Below are 27,141 nucleotides of genomic sequence, written 5' to 3' on the forward strand. Positions count from 1 at the left end.
AAGGCTCTACCTCTTCCAATGTGTATGAGCTATTGTGTGGGTGCTCACCACGGAAAGTGTAATTCGCCTCACCTGGGTTTGGTACCATCAGGTATGCTGCTAGTAATGCTAGTTGGATCCTGCTCTGATATTGTCTGTAGCTGGCCACTGGATGTGTTGGTTCTGGGCCTCTTAGGAGGGAACCAGGTAGACATTGCCTGTGACTGGCCCTTAGCATCCTTTTCAGAGCCATAAGCAATCCAGAATTTGTGGCTGCCTCTGCTGGGCTTCGATGCACACAAAAGGATCAGCCTCCTACTTTCTGACTAAGGCTGCTTACTTCTCAGTGTCCAATCTTCAAAGGGTGGGGCAAGAGAGATTCTCAAGGGTGGCACACTTGCTTTCCCCCAGAGTGATGCCACACAGATGGTAGTACTCCACCCAAGAAAGATGGTGAGTACAGTATCAAAGACTAATTCAACACAGTGGTTCTAGTAGCTGTGCCCCACCATGTCTCTCCCTGAGGCCACCAATTTCACACTTTTCACATGACTATAGTCTGCTCACCCTCCCTCTGCTGGAGCCCATGGTGAGTGGCTGTGAATGAGATTTTCTGTTGGACTTTTTAGAGTGTGCTTGCATCTCTGAGAACTGTCATCTCTTTTCTATTCTTGCAGATAGAAACCTCACCTTTTTTCACTGCTGAGTGCTATGTGGGCACCTCTTCTAGTCTCTGGTGCTCTAGACTGGGATGCCTGGCCTGGGGCTTAGGACCCACATCTCTCAGAGCTAACCTCACCCACAGATGAGATGTCCTTTGGGCCCCTCAGCTGAAACTCACTCTTGGGAGGGGGGGCAATTTTTTTCATGTCTCCACCCCCCACCTTTTTTAAGTGAGAGACAGACAGTCAGGAAGGGAGAGAGACAAGAAGCATCAATTCTTTGTTGTGGCACCATAATTGTCCATTGATTGCTTTCTCATATGTGCCTTGACCAGGAGGCTCCAGCCAAGCCAATGACCCCTTGCCCAAACCAGTGACCTTGGGCTCAAGCCAGTGACCTTTGAGCTTAAGCCAGTGACCATGAGGCTATATGTCTATAATCCCACACTCAATTGGATGAGCCCCCGCTCAAGCTGGTGAACTCAGGGTTCAAACCTGGGTCCTCTTTATCCCAGGCCAAAGGCCCTATCCACTGCACCACTGCCTGGTTAGGATTCACCCTTCATACCAGTCTCATGTGGCTTCTCCTGTGAATCTCTTGTTATAGATGCCTCTTCATTTAGTCCTGAGTAGGTTTTTCAGGATGATTGTTCTTAAATTTACTGATAACTGCAGTTTGGCCCTGGGAGGACATGAAGGTTTTTCTACCTACTCCATTGCCATCTTGGAAAGAAAAAACTCAAACCTGTATTCTTCAATGCCCATGTCCATTTGTGTCTTCCCTGCTGGAAAAAATTCACCAACAAATAGCCATCCAACCAGGATATAGAAACATACCTCTCAGGCGTCTACAACCATACCACCCTGAACGTGCCCAATCTCGTCAGAAACATACCTCTCAACCCTTTAGATCAGGCTGCTGAGAAATTCTATACAGAAAACTGACCCTCAACAGCCCAAACAGGGAACAAGTGATGCCATGTCAGAACCAGCTCCATGTCCTCTCTCAGCAGAAAGTAGATCCAGAAGACTGATCAACCTTCAATACTCCAAAAGCATTTGGATAGTTTCACTTGAGGGGGGAATGTTAGGTAGGATAGACAGTTATCAGGGCAAGAAAGGGGGAGGGGGAAAAAGGTTTGCTTCACCCACTGAAGGAGGGAGTTGGCAGTCTTAATATCTGCCAAAACAAAATCACCATATGTTCAAATGGCCCCAAAACCCTGTATTTTGGTTATAATATCAGGAAAGAGGAGCCTTGAAATTTACAGCTAAATAGTATATAACCTCAAAGAGCCCAACAAGTGGGCATACTCATGATAGCTGAGTATGCCTTGTGCCAAGCGTATAGCTCTGCTTAATAAACTGCTTGCATTGCTTGAATACTGCAACTAGTCTCGCCTGAATTCTTTCTCTTCAGCATGACAAGAATCAAGGAGAAAGAAGCCCTCTTGGCCCTGGCCAGTTGGCTCAGCGGTAGAGCGTCAGCCTGGCGTGCGGGGGACCCGGGTTCGATTCCTGGCCAGGGCACATAGGAGAAGCTCCCATTTGCTTCTCCACCCCCACCCCCTCCTTCCTCTCTGTCTCTCTCTTCCCCTCCCGCAGCCAAGGCTCCATGGGAGCAAAGATGGCCCGGGCGCTGGGGATGGCTCCTTGGCCTCTGCCCCAGGCGCTAAAGTGGCTCTGGTTGCGGCAGAGCGATGCCCCGGAGGGGCAGAGCATCGCCCCCTGGTGGGCAGAGCATCGCCCCATGGTGGGCGTGCCGGGTGGATCCCGGTCGGGCGCATGCGGGAGTCTGTCTGACTGTCTCTCCCCGTTACCAGCTTCAGAAAAATACAAAAAAAAAAAAAAAAAGAAGCCCTCTTGGACCATGGTTTTTTAGGTGATGGTGGTATCAGGTATGGCAGGAAAGAAATCACAGGAGATCAAAACTGATCAAGAAGAATATTTATTTGAGGCTTGTTTGAGCTGAAGTCAATATGCTACTCCAATCCAGAAATATGTCTGTGGGCCTGATGGGAAGGGAAGTAAGAGGGTGACCTGAGGCCTTTGGAGGGTAGAAGTTTTACAGACCTGGCAAGATTGAGTAATTTGGGCAAGAAGAGATGGCAAGTTGGGGTGGTTAATGAGGGGTCAGAGGAAGATAAGTAGAGATCAGTGGCTAATGTGAGGGGAGTTATGGAAGGAAGTGAGAACACTGATGGCCTGGTGAATAGGCAAAATAAGTTTGCCCTAGGAAGTGAATCAGGGCCCTTTGTAAATGGTGGCCCATTGTAAGAGATTTTTTTTATTCTTTGAGGGTATGAGAGTTGCGTGTTGAGAATGGCTATGTGTTGAGTAACTGGTTCCTGAAGAAGGGCAGCTGTGTGGGCCTTTCAGTCTGCCCTGTTGCCGAGGGCATTAAGTCATGGGCTTTTCTGGTGTCCACGGCAGTGGATGATTGTGACTCTAGTATGTAAGTGTAGGGCCTCAATAAGGTGGAGGATAAAGGAAGCATGTGGAATTGGAGAGCCTTGAGTGGTGAGAAAGCCATGTTCAGCCCAGATGGTGCCATGGGAATGGACTATGTGGTAAACATATTTGGAATCACTGTATATGTTGACAGATCAGCCCATAGCTAGAGTTAGGACACAGGTAAGAGCAATGAGTTCAGCCTTTGGGGCAGAGGTGTTGGGAGGTAGGGGTATGCCTCAGTTAGGTCACACACTGAGGTGACAGCATAGCCAGAGTGGCATTTGCCATTTCAAACATAAATAGAGCCATCAACAAACCAGGTGAAGTCAGGGCTGGGGAGGGTGAAATCGCAGAGACTGGTGCAGAGGGAGCGGAAGGCATGTGGTTCCATAAGACAAGATTAGAATATGAGGACATTGATGGGAAGGAGAGTGGAGGGATTTAAGGCAGGGGATTTGAGGAGGGAAATATGAGGGTTACTAAGTGTGAGTTGGTACTAGATGAAGTGAGCCAAGCTAAGAAAGGAAGGAGCCTTGTTATGTAGCAGGCTAAGGACTGCAGGAGGAAAGCAGACAGCAATGGGTTGGGAGTAGGTGAGTTTGGAAGCCTCAGTGATAAGTAGGGCACTAGCTGCAAGAGTGTGAGGGAGGGAGGCCAGTCCCGGGCTGTGGGGTCTAGTTGCTTGGAGAGATAGGTGGCTGTCTTGAAGTCTGGTCCTGATTTCTGTCCAAGAAGGCCAAGAGCAAGGCCTTGAGACTCATGGGTGTAGAGAATAAACGGTTTGGTGAGGTTAGAAAGTGTAAGGTGGGCACTGAGGTGAGGGTGGCTTTGCGTTGAAAAAAACCATTCTAGTGAGGGAGGAGGATAAGAAAGGTTCTTGCAGGGGGCCAGATGAGGCCTTATTAGGGTTTGGCGATGAGCCTGAAGTTGGGGATCCAAAATGTGGAAATAATCTGAGACCAAGGAAAGATAAGAGGTCCTGTTTAGTGGTCCATAAGGTGGTGATTTCTTGTTTGCTTGAGGACAGACAAAAGCCAAGATAGGTGACAGTCGAGAAGGAGAGCTGCGACTTATTGTGGTAGCCAAGGGAGGCCAGGTGGTTGATAAGGAGGCACGTGTTAAATTGGGAAATTTGTGCTGTGGGGCCAGGCCAAAGAGGTGGCCAGGAGTTTTTCCAGGAGGTAGAGGCTGTCCTGGAATCCCTGGGGGAGGACAATCCATGTGAGTTGTTGGGAGTGGTGGGTTTGTCCAGGTGAAGGCTAAAAGGTCTTGTGAGTTGGGGTGTAGCAGAATGGAAAAGAAAGCATCTTTTAAATCTAAATCAGTTAAAGATTGCAAGTCAGGGGGAATTAAGAAGAGGAGGGTTTAGGGGTTAGGATGATGGGGTGGAGATAAACTACAGCCTCATTTGAGGCAAAGGTCCTGGATAAACCTGTAGGAACAATCTGGTTTCTTGAAAGGTAAGACTGAGACATTTTAAGGAAAACAGGTTTTGCCAAGAATGCCTGCTCAAAGGAATTTGGAGATAAGGGGTTTAAGTCCTACTTGTCTCTGTTGTGGGATAGGGTATTGTGCCCTGGCTGGGTAGTGGGAAGGTTGTTTTTTTGTTTTTTAGATTTTTATTTATTCATTTTAGAGAGAGGAGACAGAGAGAGAGAGAGAGAGAGACAGAGAGAGAGAAAGAGGGAGGAGCAGAAAGCATCAACTCCCATATGTGCCTTGACCAGGCATCCCCGGGGTTTCAAACCGGTGACCTCAGCGTTCCAGGTCAATGCTTTACCCACTGCAAGGTGAGGCAGTGGGGAGGTTTTTTAAGGAAATGGAAATACAGGAATGATGGGTGGCTGTAACAGGTTGGGAGGTATCCCAGACTTGGGCATCTATGTCATCTAGCATTGGAGCAGGGGTTGAAGTAAGGGCATTGGGATTGGAGGAGGCAGCATTGGACAGAAGCCCAATGAAATGGTATCAGAAGAGAAGGGGTATAGAGCAGTGGTCCCCAACTCCTGGGCCACGGACAGGTACTGGTCTGTGGGCCATTTGGTACTGGTCCACAGAGAAAGAATAAATAACTTACATTATTTCTGTTTTATTTATATTTAAGCCTGAACGATGTTTTATTTTTTAAAAATGACCAGATGGACCCTGTTACATCCATCTAAGACTCACTATTGACACTTATCTCGGTCACGTGATACATTTATCCGTCCTACCCTAAAGGGTGGTCTGTGAAAATATTTTCTGACATTAAACTGGTCCGTGACCCAAAAAAGGTTGGGGACCACTGGTATAGAGGGTAACAGTGGTGTGGAATTTGGTGAGGATGTCTCATCCAATGATGGGAGTGGGACACTGATGAAGAATAAGGAAAGGAGTAAAGAGGAGACTTCCTAGATGACAGAGGAGAGGGGGGCTTATCAGTGGGTTGGAGGGAATACAGTCAACCCCAATAATTGAGATGGAGGAAGGACACAGTGGTCCTGAGTACTTGGAGAGTGCTAAATAAGTGGCCCCTATATCTAATAGGGAATTAATGGCCTTACTGGTGACCTACCTGCAGAGTTACACGAGTCTCTGCCATTTGGATGGTGGATGTGGAGGCCTGTGGCAAGGCTGGGCCCCCTAAGTTTTCTTCTTCTCCCAGATGCCAAGAAGTGCTGCTGTGTCCAGACTAGTACTGGGAGAGGCTGGGAATGTGAAGGGACAGTCCTAATGCCTTGATAGGATGATGGGCAGTCTGGCTTATAATGACTCATATGACCACAAAGAGGGAAGGGTTTTGTTGGTGGCCTGGGGTTGGGGCAGGAGTGGCTCTAGTGTCCCTCCTGTCTTCACTCCAAGCAGGCCCCTAAGGGAGGGCTCTGAAATCCCTGCTTAGATTTTTTGGGGCCTTTGGGATCTTTGTGTGGTTTTACAGCCTGGGAGACTGCCTCAGCAAACATCTGTAAGGCCTGGGTTTAGGCTAGTCTCTGTTTTGTTAGGGTCAGTTATTTTTGTAATCTTAACTGAAACTGGAAGCTTCTGGGAACAATTTTTAGCTCATGCTTAATAAGTGGACCCTCAATACCAACAACAGAACTTTCCAGAACTGAGTTAGAGATGCCAGCAGTGCCCCAGCAGTTCTCAGGGTAGGCAGCCAGCAACTCTTGTCCCATGGTCCACATCTCCTCTCCTACCCCCCACCCCCACCCCAAATGCACAGCCCTCTTCTCAGCCAAAGAAGTATATTGGCGGGCAGTCCCAGAGTAGATCTTGCCACCTTGGCTGCTCTGCCTGACATGCCAACTCAGCTCTACCCCTGTGTGGTTTTCCTGATGACTAGAGGCCTGGTTTAGCACTTAGGATGAAACCCCTACCCTTCTATTCCCAAATTGAGCAGGCCTGAGAGGGCCTGGGCTAACTAGAGGGAGGGGAATGGGGGACATGGGAAATGAGGGGAGAGGGTTGGGGCAGGGAGAGGAAGTCAGAGCAATTCATTCCAATGGACCTCACTCAATACCTTCATTCAAATGCAGAAAGCTCTCTGGTAAAATCAGAGCCTCTGATCTCCCTTGGGTCTCTTCAACTTCACCACCCTTAGGCTGCAGCTTCCAAAGTGCAGAAAAGGAGGATGTTTGAGAAACGAACTGGTCTGGGCTCTGGGGCAAAAACAGCTCCTTGCACATCCCAACCCAGGAAAACCACCCTCAAGAGTATGAGAATATCTCTCTCTCTCTCTCTCTCTCTCTCTCACACACACACACACACACACACACACACAATTGGAAAAAAACAAAACAAACCGAGGCCCTGGTCAATTAGCCATCATCCTGAAACACCAAGGTGGGAAGTTTGATCGTTGGTCAGGGTACTTATGGGAAGCGACCAGAGAATGCATAACTAAGTGAAATAACAAATGAATGCTTCTCTCTTCTTTCTTTCTCTCCAGTCAATCAATAAAACCAGGTTTGCTCCTACATCACTATTAAAAACAATAGAGGAAGGAAGGTGAACAAACATGAAAGAACCCCACAGATGGCAACAACTCAATGAAGGGGGTCGTCTCATTGGCTGAACTCTAAACCAGGGGTCGGGAAACTTTTTGGCTGAGAGACCCATGAACACCACATATTTTAAAATGTAATTCCGTGAGAGCCACACAACAACCAGTGTACGTTACACATTATCCAATAAAAATTTGATGTTGTCCCGGAGGACAGCTGTGATTGGCTCCAGCCACCCGCAACCATGAACATGAGCGGTAGGAAATGAATGGGTTGTAATACATGAGAATGTTTTATATTTTTAACATTATTATTTTTTTTTAATAATTTTATTTTTTTAATGGGGCGACATCAATAAATCAGGATACATATATTCAAAGATAACATGTCCAGGTTATCTTGTCGGTCAATTATGTTGCATACCCATCATCCAAAGTCAGATTGTCCTCTGTCACCTTCTATCTAGTTTTCTTTGTGCCCCTCCCCCTCCCCCTTTCCCTCTCCCTCTCGCCCCCTCTCCCCGTAACCACCACACTCTTATCAATGTCTCTTAGTCTCACTTTTATGTCCCACCTACGTATGGAATAATGCAGTTCCTGTTTTTTTCTGATTTACTTATTTCACTTCGCATAATGTTATCAAGATCCCACCATTTTGCTGTAAATGATCCGATGTCATCATTTCTTATGGCTGAGTAGTATTCCATAGTGTATATGTGCCACATCTTCTTTATCCAGTCATCTATTGACGGGCTTTTTGGTTGTTTCCATGTCCTGGCCACTGTGAACAATGCTGCAATAAACATGGGGCTACATGTGTCTTTATGTATCAATGTTTCTGAGTTTTGGGGGTATATACCCAGTAGAGGGATTGCTGGGTCATAAGGTAGTTCTATTTTCAGTTTTTTGAGGAACCACGATACTTTCTTCCATAATGGTTGTACTACTTTACATTCCCACCAACAGTGTATGAGGGTTTCTTTTTCTCCACAGCCTCTCCAACATTTGCTATTACCTGTCTTGTTAATAATAGCTAATCTAACAGGTGTGAGGTGGTATCTCATTGCAGTTTTGATTTGCATTTCTCTAATAACTAAAGAAGATGAGAATCTTTTCATATATCTGTTGGCCATTTGTATTTCTTCCTGGGAGAAGTGTCTGTTCATGTCCTCTTCCCATTTTTTTATTGGATTGTTTGTTTGTTTGTTGTTGAGTTTTATGAGTTCTTTGTATATTTTGGATATTAGGCCCTTATCTGAGCTGTTGTTTGAAAATATCATTTCCCATTTAGTTGGCTGTCTGTTTATTTTGTTGTCAGTTTCTCTTGCTGAGCAAAAACTTCTTAGTCTGATGTAGTCCCATTCATTAATTTTTGCCTTCACTTCTCTTGCCTTTGGAGTCAAATTCATAAAATGCTCTTTAAAACCCAGGTCTATGAGTTTAGTACCTATGTCTTCTTCTATGTGCTTTATTGTTTCAGGTCTTATGTTTAGATCTTTGATCCATTTTGAGTTAATTTTAGTACAGGGGGACAAACTGTAGTCCAGTTTCATTCTTTTGCATGTGGCTTTCCAGTTTTCCCAGCACCATTTATTGAAGAGGATTTCTTTTCTCCATTGTGTGTTGTTGGCCCCTTTATCAAAAATCACTTGACTATATATATGTGGTTTTATTTCTGGGTTTTCTATTCTGTTCCATTGGTCTGAGTGTCTATTTTTCTGCCAATACCATGTTGTTTTGATTGTCGTGGCCCTATAATATAGTTTGAAGTCAGGTATTGTAATGCCCCCAGCTTAATTCTTTTTCTTTAGGATTGCTTTGGCTATTCGGGGTTTTTTATAGTTCCATATAAATCTGATGATTTTTTGCTCCATTTCATTAAAAAATGTCATTGGAATTTTGATGGGAATTGCATTAAATTTGTATATTGCTTTGGGTAATATGGCCATCTTGATTATATTTATTCTTCCTAACCAAGAACAAGGAATATTCTTCCATCTCATTATATCTTTTTCGATTTCCCTTAACAATGGTTTATAGTTTTCATTATATAAGTCCTTTACATTCTTTGTTATGTTTATTCCTAGGTATTTTTTTTGTTGTTGTTGCAATTGTGAAGGGGATTATTCTTTTGAGTTCGTTCTCAAATGTTTCATTGTTGGCATATAGAAAGGCTATTGACTTCTGTATGTTAATTTTGTATCCTGCGACCTTACTGTATTGGCTTATTGGGCTTATTGTTTCTAATAGTCTTTTTGTGGATTCTTTGGGGTTTTTGATGTATAGGATCATATCATCTGCAAAAAGTGATACCTTTACTTCTTCTATTCCGATATGGATGCCTTTTATTTCTTTGTCTTGTCTGATTGCTCTGGCTAGAACCTCTAGTACCACATTGAATAAGAGTGTAGAGAGTGGACAACCCTGTCTTGTTCCTGATTTAAGGGGGAAAGCCTTCAGTTTTGTGCCATTTAATATGATGTTAGCTGATGGTTTATCATATATGGCCTTTATCATGTTGAGATATTTTCCTTCTATACCCATTTTGTTGAGAGTCTTAAACATAAAATTGTGTTGTATTTTATCAAAAGCCTTTTCTGCATCTATTGATAAGATCATGTGGATTTTGTTCTTTGTTTTGTTGATATGGTGTATTATGTTAACCGTTTTACGTATGTTGAACCATCCTTGAGATTCTGGGATGAATCCCACTTAATCATGATGTATTATTTTTTAAATATGTTGTTGTATTCGATTTGCTAGTATTTTGTTTAGTATTTTAGCATCTGTATTCATTAGAGATATTGGTCTGTAGTTTTCTTTTTTTGTGCCATCCTTGCCTGGTTTTGGTATGAGGGTTATGTTGGCCTCATAAATGTGTTTGGAAGTATTGCTTCTTCTTCAATTTTTTGGAAGACTTTCAGTAGAATAGGAACCAAGTCTTCTTCGAATGTTTGATAAAATTCACTGGTATAGCTGTCTGGGCCTGGACTTTTATTTTTGGGGAGGTTTTTAATGTTTTTTTCTATTTCTTCTCTACTAATAGGTCTGTTTAGGCTTTCTGCTTCTTCTTGACTCAGTCTAGGAAGGTTGTATTGTTCTAGGAATTTATCCATTTCTTCTAGGTTGTTGAATTTAGTGGCATAGAGTTTTTCATAGTATTCTACAATAATTCTTTGTATATCTATGGTGTCCGTGGTGATTTCTCCTCTTTCATTTTGGATTTTGTTTATATGAGTTCTTCCTCTTTTTTCCTTGGTAAGTCTTGCCAAGGGTTTGTCAATTTTGTTGATCTTTTCAAAGAACCAGCTCTTTGTTCTATTAATTTTTTCTATAGTTTTTCTGTTCTCTATTTCATTTATTTCTGCTCTGATTTTTATTATCTCCTTTCTTCGGCTGGTTTTGGATTGTTTTTGTTCTTCTTTTTCCAGTTCCTTAAGGTGTGAAGTTAAGTGGTTCACTTGAGCTCTCTCTTGTTTGTTCATATAGGCCTGAAGTGATATGAACTTCCCTCTTATCACTGCTTTTGCTGCATCCCAGAGATTCTGATATGTTGTATTGTCATTTTCATTTGTCTGTATATATCTTTTGATCTCTGTACTTATTTCTTCTTTGACTCATTCATTTTTTAAAAGTATGTTGTTTAGTTTCCACATTTTTGTGGGATGTTTTCCCTCTTTTTTGCAGTTGAATTCTAGTTTCAAGGCTTTATGATCAGAAAATATGCTTGGTACAACTTCGATTTTTCTGAATTTGCTGATGTTGTTTTTGTGGCCCAACATATGGTCAATTCTTGAGAATGATCCATGTACACTGGAGAAAAATGTATACTCAGTCACTTTGGGATGAAATGTCCTGTAGATGTCTATCATATCCAGGTGCTCTAGTGTTTTGTTTAAGGCCACTATATCTTTGTTGATTCTCTGTTTGGATGACCGATCTAGAGCCGTCAGTAGTGTATTGAGGTCTCCAAGTATGATTGTATTTTTGTCAGTTTTTGTTTTTAGGTCAATAAGTAGCTGTCTTATATATTTTGGTGCTCCTTGGTTTGGTGCATATATATTAAGAATTGTTATGTCTTCTTGATTCAGTGTCCCCTTAGCCATTATGAAATAGCCATTTTTGTCTCTGAGTACTTTTGCTGTCTTGTAGTCAGCATTATCAGATATGAGTATTGCTACACCTGCTTTTTTTTTGGATGTTATTTGCTTGGATATTGTTTTCCAGCCTTTCACTTTGAATTTGTTTTTATCCTTGTTACTTAGATGAGTTTCTTGTAGGCAGCATACAGTTGGATTTTCTTTTTTAATCCATTCTGCTACTCTGTGCCTTTTTATTGGTAAGTTTAATCCGTTTACATTTAGTGTAATTATTGACACTTGTGAGTTCCCTATTGCCATTTTATAGATTGCTTTCTGTTAGTTTTGTGTCTTGTTTGATCCTTCTCTTTCGTTTTTCTATCTTTTGTTTTTAGTTGGTTGTATTCCATACATCTTTCCTCTGTTGCTATCTTTTTTAAATCATGTGCTTCTGTGGTGGTTTTTTCAATGGTGGTTACCTTTAAGTAATGAAAAGGGTTCCTACCCTGTTCATTGTAGTGCACTATCTTGTGAGTACTTTTGCACTCCATCGTCCTTTGCTACTGTTAATCTCCATCCTCTCCCCCCTTTCTTTTTGTTGTTGTCACAGTTTAAATTTGGTTTTATTGTGTTCTTCTGGGAGCTTTTACTTGTGGGGTTTTTTTGGTTGTTGTTCTTTGTATCTGATTGGAGAACCCCCTTTAGTAATTCCTGGAGTGGGGGTTTTCTGACGATAAATTCCCTCATCTTTTCTGTATCTTTGAATGTTTTTTATTTCTCCTTCATATTTGAAGGATAGCTTTGATGGGTATAGTATTCGTGGCTGAAAGTTCCTCTGTTTCAGGACTTTAAATATTGGGGTCCACTCTCTTCTAGCTTGTCGAGTTTCTGTTGAGAAATTGAATGATAATCTAATGGGCCTTTCTTTATATGTTGTATTCTTCTTTTCCCTGGCTGCCTTGAGAATTTTTTCTTTGCCATTGGTTTGTGCCAATTTCATTATGATGTGCCTTGGAGTTAGGTTTGTTGGGGTTAAGAAAACTCGAAGTTCTGTTTAGGCTTTAGTTCTTTCCACAGGCTTGCGAAGTTCTCATCTATTATTTGTTTGAGTATGTTCTCCATTCCATTTTCTCTCCCTTCTCCCTCTGATATACCTATTATTCTTATGTTATTCTTTTTGATGGAGTCAGATAATTCCTGTAGGGCTATCTCATTTTTTTAAATTTTTGAGTCTCTTTCTTCTTCTCTCTGTTGTGCCTCAAGTTGCTTGTCTTCTATTTCACTAATCCTACCTTCTATCTGGCCTGTTCTATTAGCTAAGCTTGTTACTTTGTTTTTCAGCTCGTGAATTGAGTTTTTCATCTCTGTTTGATTTGTTTTTATAGTTTCAATTTCCTTGGAAATATATTCTTTGTGTTCATTGAGTTGTTCTCTGAGCTCCCTAAATTGCCTTTCTGTGTTTTCTTGTATATCTCTGAGTATTTTTAGGATTTCTATTTTAAATTCTCTGTCGTTTAACTCCAAGGTTTCCAATATATTAAATTTTTTCTCCATAGATTTTTCCTCATCTATCTGTGTTACCTCTCTTTCTTTTGTATCCATGATATTCGATTTTCTCTTCCTTAATGGCATCTGAGGGTGATTTTGTTGATAGTATTAATGAGATTTAATAAAGAATAAAAAGTTAAAAAAATAAAAAATCAAAAAAGTTGTGGTTTTTTTTAAAAAAAATTAATAATGAAATAAAGAAAAATAAAATAAAATAAAAATTTTAAAAAAGGAAATTATTCCCCCCCTCCTTTTTTCCTCTCCTCTTCTCTCCCCTCTTTCTTGAGAAAATCTTGTGGTAAACTGTGAATTATATTGTACTAAATAGAACAAACAATGCCTGTAATGGAGGGCCTGAATTGGGGAGAAGTAATAAAGGGCAAAAAAAAAAAAGAAAAAAGAAAAAAAAGGGGGGGTATGGACCCACAAAAAGCAAATAAGGAAAAAATTTGGGTCAAGAATAAAATGATTTGCTTTTAGGTGTTGGTTGACTAAGAATTATGATGAGAGGAATAAGAGGGAAATAGGAAAATGGGGGGGACAAATTAAAAAATTACTATTGTATTTAGTGGAACAAGAACTAGATAAAATGGAGGGCCAGGGATGGGAGCACTGCTAGTGAGTTAAAAAGGTGAAGTAAAAACCCCCCAAAATGCCACAAACATAAGTTTGAGTCCCAGATAAGATAATTTGTTCATTATTGAGGTTTGAATAAGAGGAGATGTAAAGGAGAAAGGAAGAAACTAATATAGAGGGAGAAAAGAAAGAGAGAGAGAGAGAAAAAAAGAGGGAACCACTAAAAGAAGAAAAAAGAAAAAAGAGGAGAGAGAGAGAGAGAGTTAAGGGTTTTGGAGTGCAACCCTCATAGAGAGAAAGGAAGAGGAAAGAAAAGATAATGGGAGATGTAACACTTATGGGTAGTGTAGTTCAAGGAGAGGAGAGAGTAAGACCGGCAGAGAGTTAAATGACCAAATTGGAGGAGGAAAAAAAAAAATCAAGAATGAAGATAAGAGAAACAAACGAACAAATATAATAAAATGGGATAGATTACAAAGTCTGTGGATTATTCTTGATTTTGAGAGGTTATCTTTTTGCTTTTTCTTTTCTCTCCCTCTTCCTGGTCGGTGACTCTGTACCCCGGGTTCTGCCCCTTTGGCACGCTCAGGTAGAGGTTTGCAGTTGATAAGTCTCTATGGCGATGTCATGTATTGTGGTTCAGTCTCGTTGACAGTCAAGGCTCATTAGCATTTATAGGCTCCGACAGTGAGAGAGTCTGTGTTCCTGGAGCCTCTCTCCTAGTCTGTCCTTCCTCAATTAGTAGCCTGATAATCCAGCTATGGGGTTGCTGCTGCCTCTGCCTGGATAGTAAGAGGCTCAAAGAGCTGGCAACTCCCCACTCTATTCCCACTCAGCACAGGGCTCTGGGTAAGGCTCAGTCAGTCAGAGCTGCTAGCATAATCAGGCGGGGCTTCCGCCCACTCAAAGACCTCTGGCTCTGCCACTCTGTCCGGTAACACGGGCGGGCGCCCACTCCCGGGGCGCTTGGAGGAAACTCTTGCTCACTATCTGTGCGCAGACCAGGATTTCAGGCTGGCAGTTTCACACTTTGAGTGAAACCCCTGCCCGCATGGAAAAGTTCCAACGTTAGAATTGGCTCTCGCTCCCTCCCCGTGCGCGGCTTTTTCAAGGCGCTGGGGCGGGCTGGAGGTTCCGCTTTTGGCCCACACAAAGGCCCCTGCCTCTGCCCTTCCGTGGGATAACACGGGTGCCCACTCCCGAGGCAATTGGAGGAATCTCTTGCCCACTCTCCATGCGCGCAGACCAGGATATCAGGCCGGGCGCCTCACACTTTGAGTGAAACCCCTGCCCGCATGGAAAAGTTCCAGCGTTGGAATTGGCTCTCGCTCCCTCCCCGTGCATGGCTTTTTCAGGGTGCTGGGGCTGCCCGGAGATTCTGCTTTCGGCCCACACAAAGGCCTCTGACTCTGCCTCTCTGTGGGATAACACGGGCACCCACTCCCAGGGATTTCGAAGGAATCTCTTGCCCACTATCTGCGAGTGCCAACCAGGAGATTGGGGAAAATGGCTGCCCCACTTGTCTTTCTTTGTCTGGGTTTGGCGCGAATGTTAGCTTGTATTGCCTGGGTTGCCACAGGCAGTTTTTCCTCGACTTGAATCTCCATGCCATAGCCTGGTTCAGCTGTTTGTGCCGCGGCCTGGATCTATTCACCCCCTTTGCCTGCCTTAGTTTCTATACTCTCAGTTCCAGTGGAAGCAGCCCTATTTAGGTTAGTGAGGAAGGCAGAGCATTTCTTACTCCCTATTTCCTTCGGGGTTTGATTATATATTTAGCTAATTTTTCGCTCGACCCTACCTTCGGGTATATTGCGAAACATCTGGAGGCTCCAAGGATAGGTTTTTCTGTTTCTGGTTGAAGATCTTGTTGAGTTTTGGGGGAGATTTATCGGTGTCGCTTCCTACCGTGCCATTACTCTGACGTCCTATTTTTTTTTATTAAAGATTTGTCTGCAAGCCTGATGCAGCCATCAAAAGAGCCACATCTGGCTTGTGAGCCATAGGTTCCCAACCCCTGCTCTAAGTCATGATCCTAGGGATGTTTTAATAATTGAACCAAAAGAGTGGATGTGATGTGGAGGATGTAAGTGTAATTAATGCCAGTGAACTGTGTGCTCATAAACAGTAAAGAAGAGATGTTGTAGGTCAGTGGTCCCCAACCCCCAGGCCACGGACCGGTACCAGTCCGTGGGCCATTTGGTACCAGTCTGCAGAGAAAGAATAAATAACTTACATTATTTCCATTTTATTTATATTTAAGTCTGAACGATGTTCTATTTTTTAAAAATGACCAGATTCCCTCTGTTACATCCGTCTAAGACTCATTCTTGACCCTTGTCTTGGTCACATGATACATTTATCCATCCCACCCTAAAGGCCAGTCCGTGAAAATATTTTCTGACATTAAACCAGTCCCTGGCCCCAAAAAGGTTGGGGACCACTGTTGTAGGTGGTCTATTTTTATCACCATTTAAATAAAAAACAAATCAGAACTTGCATCTATGGAAGAGGGTCATCTACAGTGTGAAAAGCCAGAGTTCAGCAATATGGTCTATTTTCTTCCTCTCAAGGAGAATGGAAATTGTCAATGACAGTAGGCGTATGTGCTGTAATTCAAAAGGCAAGGGAGAGCTATTTGACATTTAAAGAAATAGCCTACCCACCTTGCCTTTCACAGCATTTTTCACTATGGATTAACATGTAACTTTTGAGTTGGATTAATTCTTGAATCATTTACTACTTTGGTGGTGGTGGTGATGTGAGATGGTATTGGGTCGGGGGGCAGAGTCAGTGGGGAATAAAGGAAGAAGGGACTGATTGAACCCCAAGGCCCTGGCTGGGTAACTCAGTCAGTTAGAGCATCATCCCAACATGCCAAGATTGCAGGTTCCATCTCCTGTTCAGGGCACCAAAGAAACTGGTTGGTTAATGACACTGTGCATGGGTATTATTCTCAGTGTTTTCTTATTTGTTTTTCCCAAACACTACCAAAAAGTAACTTGTGTGGAATTAAACAAAGATCACCCACACAGAGAACAAGAACTACTTACGGACTGTAATACTAGGTAGTAGGCTGCCACCCTGCCCTACCCGACTTGTCCCGCCCCACCCCACTGCTTGCATTTGGCAGAGACTGAAATAGAAGGCAGGGGCAAGAGTAGAAAGACTTATGGTGGCCAAACAGGAAGGTCCCTACAAATTAGAGCTGGGTGGCACGGCCTGGGGCAGTAAGAGGTGAGCAGGCTGACTGGAAAAGGGATGTGAGGCATATTCCATGAGGTGGAGCATGTTTGCTTTCCCCTGTTGGGCCCAGTTGGAGGGAGTCAGGACAGGAAGTTCTCAGTTGGAGGCAAAAAAACTGATCAAAAATGAGAGGCTGACAGGTCAGTCTTGACTTTTTGGGACTAGCCTGTTGCTTCCAGAAGTATATACGGTTTGGGGTTTCCAGCCAGGAACCTCTGTCTCCACTTCAGGCCACCAAATACCTCTCCAGGTTGGGGAAAGCTTATACATATAACAACAACAACAAAGTGATCATTACAGAAAGCATAATGGTTAATCACATATTTACATTTTTATGTGTTATTTATAAATGATAATGTATGTAAATAAAAACAATGACCACTGCCATTATGACTACTTACCATGCACCTTTAGACTGCCTGTCCCTGCCCACTGTAAGTTGCCACACCACTCTCAGGTCATTTCCTACACCCTTCCCCTGCTAATGTCTGTCCTTAACGTCCTCTCCCATTGTCAACCTGCCATCTGGTTGACCTCTTTTCTTTGGAGGGTATAAAAGCAGCCACCTAGCAGAAGGGATTAAGCAGTGACCATGTGGAGATGCCTGGCTGTCAGCTCAGGAGCCTGGCCTCCTTTCAATCCATGGCAGTGAAAGGGGGCTTTGAAAATATATCCCCCCCTTCACTTACTGCCTTTCTTTTATGTCCAGACACCCCTGGGAGAGAGATAGTTTCCAGATCAAGAACAAACTCCTTTTGTGCTGATGAAGAGCCACTGGGTAAACTTTAAAAAATTTTACCCTGGGTGGGAAAGTGAGCAGTCCCAGGCAAATTTAGAAATTTCCTGGAAGTGAGGCACATCCCTCCTGCCTGTCTTTCCAGCATCATCTTTGGTCAAGAGGTACCCTTTGTGGGCAGAGAAATGATTGGGTTTGCTTTCTTTCATCATCTCTACCAGGAAATAATGCTAAACAATAAATATGGAATAGAAATGGTGGTAATTGCAACAATGATGATAGTATTTCTCTGTTTTTTATAGACAAAATATATAAATTTATAATGTTGTGATAAGATTGCATGGTAACAAGAACTGACCAGACTTTGTGGGGCAACTGTCTTACATATTGTACACAAGTGATGTAGTTCTGTGTACCAACTATACTTAAAAATAAATAGTTAACACTTACCTCCTGTCCTTACCTACCCCTTCTACAGATTCTCTGACCCACCCCCATTGCACCCCACAGTGTCCCTTCCCTCAACCATGTGTCACCTACAAATAGTTGTAGAAAAGTCAACATGTTAGCTGGGTGGCAAAGTACAGGACTGGTAGGCTGGTCAAACTGGGAGCCTATACTGTGCGTCTAAGTCCTGGACAGTTAGGGAGGAGTTGCTGTCAACTGGTAGACCATCACAATTGGCAAACCATCCTGGGTGTGCACCATGGACTACAGGCTGACCAGAATGTGAAACAGAAGCAGTGGAGGGGGAAAGGGCATATGGGTTCAAAGCTAGTATTGGACTTCTGGTCATGCACTGGCACTGAAGTGTGGGCCTGTGGCACCCCTGGGAAGGGAGCACAATCCCGGCTTATTGGTGCTGCCCCACATCCTGTCCCTTGTCCCAGCCGTTTCTTAAAGCCCCAGCAGAGTCAAAGAAGAGGAGGAAGTCAAGCGGCCAAAGGGAAGTAGACGTCAAAGGACATGTGAGAACTGTCGCTGCCGCCCCCTATATTTTCTCACCTTGCTGCATTGCGTGGGTGGTGGCAGGAAAGGATGGAAAGACAAACCTTTGTGTCCAGGGCTGGTCTCTAGTAAATGGCAGCGAGGGAGCTATGCTGCTACTTAGGGAACCCCAGCCCAGGTGCAGGTCATCTAGGATTGGTTTAGCACCATGTTCCCAAGAACATGCCTTGCATGATGGGCGAGGGGGTGGCCCCTTTTCTGGCCACACCCATTTCCCAGGGAAAACGGCTGGTCCCACCTGATGGTCTTTTTTTTAATTTAGAAATTAAATTTAATGGGTTGACATTGATCAATAACAGTACATAGGTTTCAGGTAAACATTTCTATAGCATTTGAACAGGTGATTTGTGGTGTGTGCCCATCACCCAAAGTCAAATCATTTGTCATCACTGTATATTTGTCCTTCTTCATTCCCCTCCCTCATACACCTCCCTCTGGTAACCATTTCACCTTTATCTATGCTTACAGGATGGTCTTAGTGCAAATGGAGCACACCAAGCCACAGGTGAGGAATGTGCCCAGTGGCCTGCTCTCAGGGGTGATGGGGGCAGGTAATCTTAGGCCAACTGAGGCTCCACAGCACTGCCCTATAGTTCTGCCTGGGCAGAATTCTGACTTAGAGGAGTTCAGTCATAATCCCACAGATGGCAGCTTCACCCCACTGGTGCCTCAGCCAAGCACATGCCCCAAATATTTAAACCTACAGTTTCTCTCATACTGACCAGGATTACCATGGCAACACCACATCATCAGTAGGGTAAAACTAACCTGTCTCAATGCAGCTCACTGTCCCTATTAGTGGTTGAACAATCTAACACTTGTGAATTCTGCTTCATAATAACGGGAAGAGACAACATCAAAGGATCAAAAAGCAACATTTGCTATGAATGTTTGGCCACCACAAACCAGTTACCCCTGTGGTAACCCTTCTGACACCTCTAGCTTAAAACCCAAAAGGTCAGCGAATAATGAGGCCGAACTTTCATCATAGTCTTTATTTGTACTGACTATCAAAATCAAGTGAGAGTTTGCCCTGCTGCTCCACCAGAGATTTCTGTCCTCCCTGAGCTCACCTTCGCATACCTGCATTACCATTTGACAAGTGTTCCACCCCAGTCAAACCTGGGACTGTTCCCCAAGCCCTGCCTCCACCATGCCTCACAGGGTCAGTGGGAAAACAATAAGAGTCATGGTATTTCACTGGTGGCCCCCAAGACTTCAGACACCAACTCACCCCCTTACAAGGACAGGAGGGCACCAAGGGACTCCTACTTATTCTATAGCCCTCATGTTTCTTTTTCCTGACAGACTCGAGTCAACCTCAACAGAATCCTTCCAGGTTGATTCAGCCAAGCCCATCCCCTTGACTGTGGTTTCCACTGGATGGTAGGTATGGAGAGTGGGGTGGGAATCACATTTATCCATTCATGCATGTCATTAATTGATGACGAGGCATTTGGCTACCTTAAGAGAGTCATAGTTACTCCTGCTGTTTACCCATGCTTCATTGGATTTCTTCATTTAGACATTCAAAGCACTGGACGGAAGACTCACCATGGGTTTTTGCAATGCTTTGTTTTAAATAAAAGTAGGATTCCCCTGGTTTGCTTAGTTCTAAGTTGAATGCTAGACGCCAGCCAAGGCATTGCATAGAACCTCAGTCCAAGATAGGACCCTGCAGCATTGGGGAGACCAGCATGCTGGACCTCTGCAGCAGCAAGAAAGGTGAGGGCAGTGGGGGAGGATGGGGAAGGATACCTCCCTGGGGCCATGATGCCTGCCATAGCAGGGTGACCCACAGGAAGGGACCTGCTCATGGCCAGAATCCACACTGCTGCAAGCCCACAGGGATCTACAGAGATTTCACTCCCGCAGGGGCCCCACTTTCCTCCCCCACCCACTGCACTGTCCTCCCACCACTGAACTCCAGGAAGGCCAGAGGTGGTGGGGAGGGTGGAAGCTGCATGAGTTGGGTGGAGAAGGACAGGGGTGCCCAAGATGTATGTGCAGGGTGCAGCAGCACCTCCTCAAGCCATGCTAGAGCTCAGCCCCACTTCACACCTGAGCCAGGCCACCCAGCCCTTAGAGCCAGTTCTTATCCCAAAATTTCAGATCTGGCTTGCCAACTTCCCTTACCTACATTTTCCCAACATGCCAGAGGTTATTCACCTTGGAGGCTTGCTGTGGATATTGATACAGACCCATGTGAGATTTACACCCTCTACCCTAGATCTTCAAGGGCCTGTGAGAGCTCCTTAGATACCGCCAGAACTGGAATGCTTTCTAAGGCACAGGGCCCTCTCTCAAGGCAAATCCATTCCAGGGCACCCCGCTTTGCACAAAGAAAGAGAACTCTCCCCAGGGCTCCCAGCTTCTCCAGAATCAATTGCATTCCTGCATCAGACCCCTCAAGGCATCCATTTCTGATACCCCAGATTCAGGGATCTGAACCTGACTCTCTTTCAACTCGCTGAGGTCAACTGAGGCCATCACCTGTCCCTTTGGATCAGTGCTCGCCTACCTCTCAGAACTGACTGACCCATGTTTAACTGTTGTTCACATGGAACCCTTTCTCACTTAGCCTCTAAGGTTCTCATTTGAATATTTGCTAATACCACCAAGATCTGCACCTGTGACAGCTCCACCCAGGCCTGTGCCCTAGGCTTCAAGGCTTACTACAGTGGCCCTGTTACTTGTAGAAGGGTATCATCTGTGAGGTGGGAGGCACATGGGGAAGGGGGAACCTGTTTTCCACAGACTGGCACTCTGCTCCCCATCCTCATCTTTCTGGATAGTGTCATCTGCCATTCACATCCTGGACTGCCTGCAGCAGCTGTGTATGGGCCCATGCCCCAGTGCCATCCATTTTCAGGGCTAGTTGATTCGGCAGATGAGTTGTTACACACTCCTTAGTGGATTCGGACCTCCATGGTCACCATCATACTGTCTATATCAACCAACACATTTTCTGGGGTCTGATGAATGTCAGCATTGGGCGCCTTAACCTGGCATTCAGTTCATCCCACAGCACTAGTTCTGCTTACCAAAAGTGGCCCACTAGGTACTTGCATTCCACACCTGGCTTCACTCCAGGAAGTGGGCTTCTTAACCATTTAAAGTTTGAGAATAGGTTGAGATTGTTTCAGCCCCAAGACCTTTAGTCACTTACTTTACTTAAAAACTGCTTGGTTATACAAGTGAGAGTGCTACCTATCCTGAGGGAAACTTCAAAGGGAAACAGATACATGATGGTTCGATTCATCTTTTGCCCCTATACCTAGGTTGGATGACTGATTTTCAGATCAGGACTGCTACAAACCTCAACCAGGGTTTCCTCTGGCTTTGCCCTGCCCAGGCCTAGGTCACCATCTTTCCTGCCCTAACATGCGCTTGTGCTCCACCTCCACGGGCAGTGAGTGAGATGGCCAGTGATGCACCCTGGGCAGACTGGAGAAGCCTCCAGAACCTACGTCGGTGGTGTAGGTTGTGAGCATTGCCTTCACCTTCATTGTGCCTTAGAAGCTTTTTTGCCAGCCCCTGCCTCGATCACATGTTAGACTCCTCAGTCCCTGTTTGGTAGCTGACATTGCTGCTGACCCTGTGTGCTCTCTTTGCTGTGCTTTGTAATGGCCTGGCACCTGGAATCCACACCTTCCTTCTGCCCTATAGTGCCACTGCTCTGGGCACAATGGGGACAGTCCGCCCTGCCCCCACACATCCTACCACACCCCAAACTGCAAGCATGGCTCACATACAAAAACCTATTAATATATTGATAATTTACTGTGTTAATAGAATGAAGGAGGGAAAGCACATGACTATCTAAAGAAATACAGAAAGATCATTTGACAAACTCCCACACCTTTTTGTGATAAAAACACTCAACAAACTAGGACTAAAAAAGAATTTCCTCAACATGACAACAGGCATTTACCAAAAACCAACAGCTAAAATCATACTCAAGCCTGACCAATGGTGGCACAGTGGATAGACCATTGACCTGCGACACTGAGGTCCCAGGTTCGGAATCCTAAGGTCTCAGTCTTGAGTGCAAGCTCACACGGCTTGAACGTGGGATCATCAATATGATCCCATGGTCACTGGCTTGAGCAAGGGGTCACTGGCTCAGCTGGAGCCCCTTCTCCACCCCATCTAGGAATGTATGAGAAACAATCAATGAACAACTAAAGTGACACAACTACGAGTTGATGCTTCTCATCTCTCTCCCTTTCTGTCTGTCTCTCTCTCACTAAAAATAAAAATAAAATTATGTCAATGGTAAAAGACTGAAAGTTTTTCCTCAAAGATCAAGAGAAAGGCAAGGATACTCACTTTTTCATTCCTATTCAACATTACACTGGAAGTTCTAACCAGAGCAATTACGCGATAAAAGTAAACAAAATGTATCCACATTAGAAAGAAAGAGGTAAAACTATCTTTATTCACAGATGACATGATCTTATATATAGAAGATCCTAAAGAATCTACAAAAAAAATCAATTTGGGCCTGACCAGGCAGTGGCGCAGTGAATAGAACGTCGGACTGGGATGCAGAGGACCCAGGTTCAAGACCCCGAGGTCACCAGCTTGAACACGGGCTCATCTGGTTTGAGCAAAAGCTCACCAGCTTGGACCCAAGGTCGCTGGCTCAAGCAAGGGGTTACTCGGTCTGCTGAAGACCCACAGTCAAGGCACATATGAGAAAGCAATCAATGAACAACTAAGGTGTTGCAACGAAAAACTGATGATTGATGCTTCTCATCTCTCTCCATTCCTGTCTGTCTGTTCCTTTCTATTTTTCTCTCTGACTCTCTCTCTGTCCCTGTAAAAAATAAAAGTTTAAAAATAAAAAAAAATAAAAAAATCAATTTGGGCTAATAAATTCAGCAAAATTATAGGATATAGGATCAATATAAAAATCTATTATATTTCTGTATGTTAGTAATGATTATAAAATAAAATTTAAAAATTTCATTTACAATAGCATCAAAATCCCAAGCACTTTTTTCTCCCAGAAATATAAAAGCACATCTTCAAATTGACAGAGTTGCAAGGGATTCCAACAGCCAAAACAGTCTTAAGAAAGAACAAAGTTGGAAGATTCACACATGAGATTTGTTTGGCAGAACGCAACACAGTCTCTCTGTCTTTTCTCAACTGTCACATTAGGGGTGGTAAAGGATCCAGATGGAAAAATTTCACCTTCCTATATGTCAGGTGCATCTGACAGCTATGGAGTTTAGGAGTTTTAACAGCTGGACTGGGCAGGCCCTACTCTCAGATGACGAGCTGGCTGGGGGCATGTCTGTGCCTGTGCACAGGGGCTGGACAACACTAGCTTGTCCCCCAAAAGGAAGAACCACTGGGGCCTGACTGACACTGCTGCACTCAAAGGGAGGTTGGGACCCCACTTGCTGAGAGCAAGCTTCTCAGCACCTGTCCAGAATGCCTACATTAGTAGTGATTTAGGGACCACACCCTTTTCTGTAATCACCAGCTATACAGCAGGGTGTACTGACTTCCTGAACTGCCCCCCCAGTCCCACTCACTCATGACCACTGCTGTGTTCTGAGATCCACAGCTGGCCTTGACTGTGTCTGAACCCAAGGGGTGGTCCAGTGAAGCTGGAAAGGACTGCATGGCTACGAAGGGGGTGGGGGCTCCATCCTCAGCCCCGGTTCTTCCCTTCACTTTCAAAACCATCTTCATGCAGTCCAGTGGCTTCAGAGAAGCAATGAGAGTGATGATGGCACTGATGGCTAACACTTACTGAGCATTGACACAATTATTCTAATACAACAGCCCTATAAAGCACAATATTATTTAGCTCCAAATCTGATACTCCCAACCCCTATGTTCCCAGAAAGAGCTGGAGTGGACAAGTGTGTGGGTACCAGCCTTGCAATGCCCCCACTCCCATAAGGTGCTCAGTGTCCTGGTATCTCTGTAAGCTCAGTCCAGCATATGGCCTGGAGTCGAGAATAATAGAAATGTGTGGAAGTCAAGAGTTGAGACTCAGCCCAGGCCAGTTAGCTCAATCAGAGCCCTGGTCGGCAAACTGCAGCTCGCAAGCCACATGTGGCTCTTTGGCCCCTTGAGTATGGCTCTTCCACAAAATACCACATGCGGGCACTACCTCAATAATGAATGTACCTACCTATATAGTTTAAGTTTAAAAAATTTGGCTCTCAAAAGAAATTTCAATCGTTGCACTGTTGATATTTGGCTCTGTTGACTAATGAGTTTGCTGATCACTGAAGAACATCATCCTAAAACAACAAAGTTGCAGATTCAATCTTTGATCAGGGCACATCTCTCTGAAATTAATTTTTAAGAAAAGGTGAGACTTAGCCCTGGCCAAATGCCTCAGTAGACAGAGGATCTTCTGGTGCACTGAGGTCACAGGTTTGATCCCCAGTTAGGGCACATATGAGAGTCAACCAATGAATGGATAAATGAGTACACAACTAAACAAAACTAAGTGGAACAATGAGATGACGTGTCTCTTCTTCCCCCTATCTCTCTCTCTCCCTCTTCTTCCGTCTCTCTCAAATCAATGGGGAAAAAAAGAAAGAGTTGAGACTCACATTCCTCAGCAACTTTCTTTCTATCCTCTGCCAGGTTCTGGTGGGCAGAACCAGCTGCCCTGATTCATTCCAGCTCCAGATATAAATGTTCCCAGTTTCTGAAAGAGAGATTGAAGGGGGGCTGTAATGCTGGTGGTTGAGGCAAGGCAGGTTCGCACTGAATTCAGGCTGATGGCAGAGGAACTGCGGAGCTGGAAAGCGTCTGGACATGCCCATTTATTGGACGCTCGCAGAGACAGGTGAGTGAATAAACAAAGGACTAATCATGCAAAGTCCTTGCAGCCAGGAAACCAGCACACAAGCCTAACTCAGCTGTTTTCCCAGCAGTGCCCATTAAAGAGGCTGAAATCCTCCATCCACCTCCTAACCCCCTTGCATCTCTCCAAACTCCCCTACACCCCACTAGCTCCCTGGTGACAACTGAGGTCTGCTCAGCCAAGTTAGCATCTAAAGAGAGAATTCCTCCCTCAGGATCAGCAGCATCCTTGTCTTAACAAGTTCCCTTGTCCCTGAAGTGCCCTCAGGTCACCCTTTTCTTTAAAGGAAGTCTCTTGCTGAACCTTCCTCTTTATTTTCACTTTTAGACTTTGTTACTAAATTGGTCTCCACACTCCTCCCACCACACACATGCACATACTTCAGAAATGAGTCTCTGAAAGTTCTCCCATGATCTCTGTTCAAATTCCCTGAGCCCTGCCCCTTTCTTCAGCCCCACCTGCCTCTGGTCCTGGGGAAGGCCTCAGCTTGAAGCTCCCACCCTCCTTGCCTCCACATCACTACATTTTGTCAGTAGTAGCAACAGTCCCAATGCAAAAACTTCACTAACAATAGTAGCTGATTGTTATCAAGTGCTTTAATCTGTGCCAGTGTTTAAGCTCTTCTCAAATATAAATCTTCAATTCACAGAATAGCCTACACAGGGTTATATGACTATAGTCTCATTTTACACAATGTCCCCACTGTATTCATGAGAAAACTAAAGGCACAGAGAGTTTCAATGCTCCACCCAAGGTCACAACTGGCACAGTAATGATCTGAACCCAGGAAGTCTGGTTTGAAACATCTGGGCTCCAACCATGATACCAAACATATGGCCTCAAATTCCTTCTGGACCCCTAAATGTGAGATTTGCCACTGGGCTCTTTCCAGCATCTGCTCTATTGCCTGCAGTCCAGTAATTCTGGAGCCAGGATTCCAACCCAGCCCCATTAAATAAAAATAAGGGGGGGCATCAGTGCTGGCATACAAATGTTTTTCAGGTCCCCAGGCGATATAAGTAGGAGTCAGAGGCCCAGATGCAGACCTTTGACAAAATCATCAGCTTCAAGCCCCACTGAACAGCCCTGGAATCTGGATCATCTGCCAGGCTATGGACTCACAATCCAAAGTGGAATTCCTCATCTGGTCCCAGGTCTCTTCCCATGGCACCACCAAGGCTCACATTCACCACCTTTATCCTCCCTGAAGACAAAAGTATCTACTGTGAGCCACACATCATGGCCACCTAGACACTTAAAGCCTTTCTCGCTATTCTTCTTGGCTAGGTTGCCCCTCACCCTTTAACTCTTCCTTACAGGGTATTTTAGAAGAAGAGTCCTTGCTGGAGGCAGATGGATGAGGTAGTTAGACCAGTAACAATATAAGAACAGTCCAAGTGTGAACAGGTGATGGAGGTTGCAGAGGGGCTCAACTTCAGAGGCATGCAGGAGTCATGAGTGACTGAGCTGACTGATGTGGGATGAGCTTGAAAGAAGGCCTGCCTAGGCCCCCTCTCCCAAAACTGAAAGGGAAGGAAGGTTTGCGGGCTACAAGACCCGAGCTTCTTTGGAGAAGCACCGGTCACTCACCATTCACACACACATACAGTGTGTTAGCCAACTTCGGCCACCTCAGCCATGGGCAGGCCTTCCAGAGCCTCCAACAGCCACTGCTCCAGCCCTGCTTCCAGACTGGTGGACCAGCTGTCCATGCCGGAGCAAGGGAACCCCTGGTCAGCTCTAGTCACATCAAGGGGTCTCCCTCCACTTCCTTCCGCAGTCACACTCACCTGCCCCTGCCCCTGTCCCAGAAGTACACCCGGCCGGCTTCGCCCAGCAGCCACACATGATCTGCGTCCAGCTTCAGCGGATGAATCTGCAGCTCCCTGGACAGTGCAGGGGCAGCCGCGGGCTCACGTAGACGCAGGCGCAGGGCAGCAGGGGCAGCCGCGGGCTCACGTAGACGCAGGCGCAGGGCAGCAGGGGCAGCAGCCAGCTTGGTTCTCACCACCCGCTCAGACTACCGCGCT

General features: G+C 44.7%; 1 pseudogene; it reads right to left on the minus strand.

Moving 5' to 3' along the window:
- The window catches only part of LOC136377166 (N-acylneuraminate-9-phosphatase-like), a 39,629-nt pseudogene extending 12,806 nt beyond the window's left edge, over window positions 1-26,823 (minus strand).
- Window positions 26,824-27,141: the final 318 nt, after the last annotated feature.

Source organism: Saccopteryx leptura, chromosome 6 (genome assembly GCF_036850995.1).
Source record: "Saccopteryx leptura isolate mSacLep1 chromosome 6, mSacLep1_pri_phased_curated, whole genome shotgun sequence".
In the NCBI taxonomy this organism is placed as follows: Eukaryota; Metazoa; Chordata; class Mammalia; order Chiroptera; family Emballonuridae; genus Saccopteryx; species Saccopteryx leptura.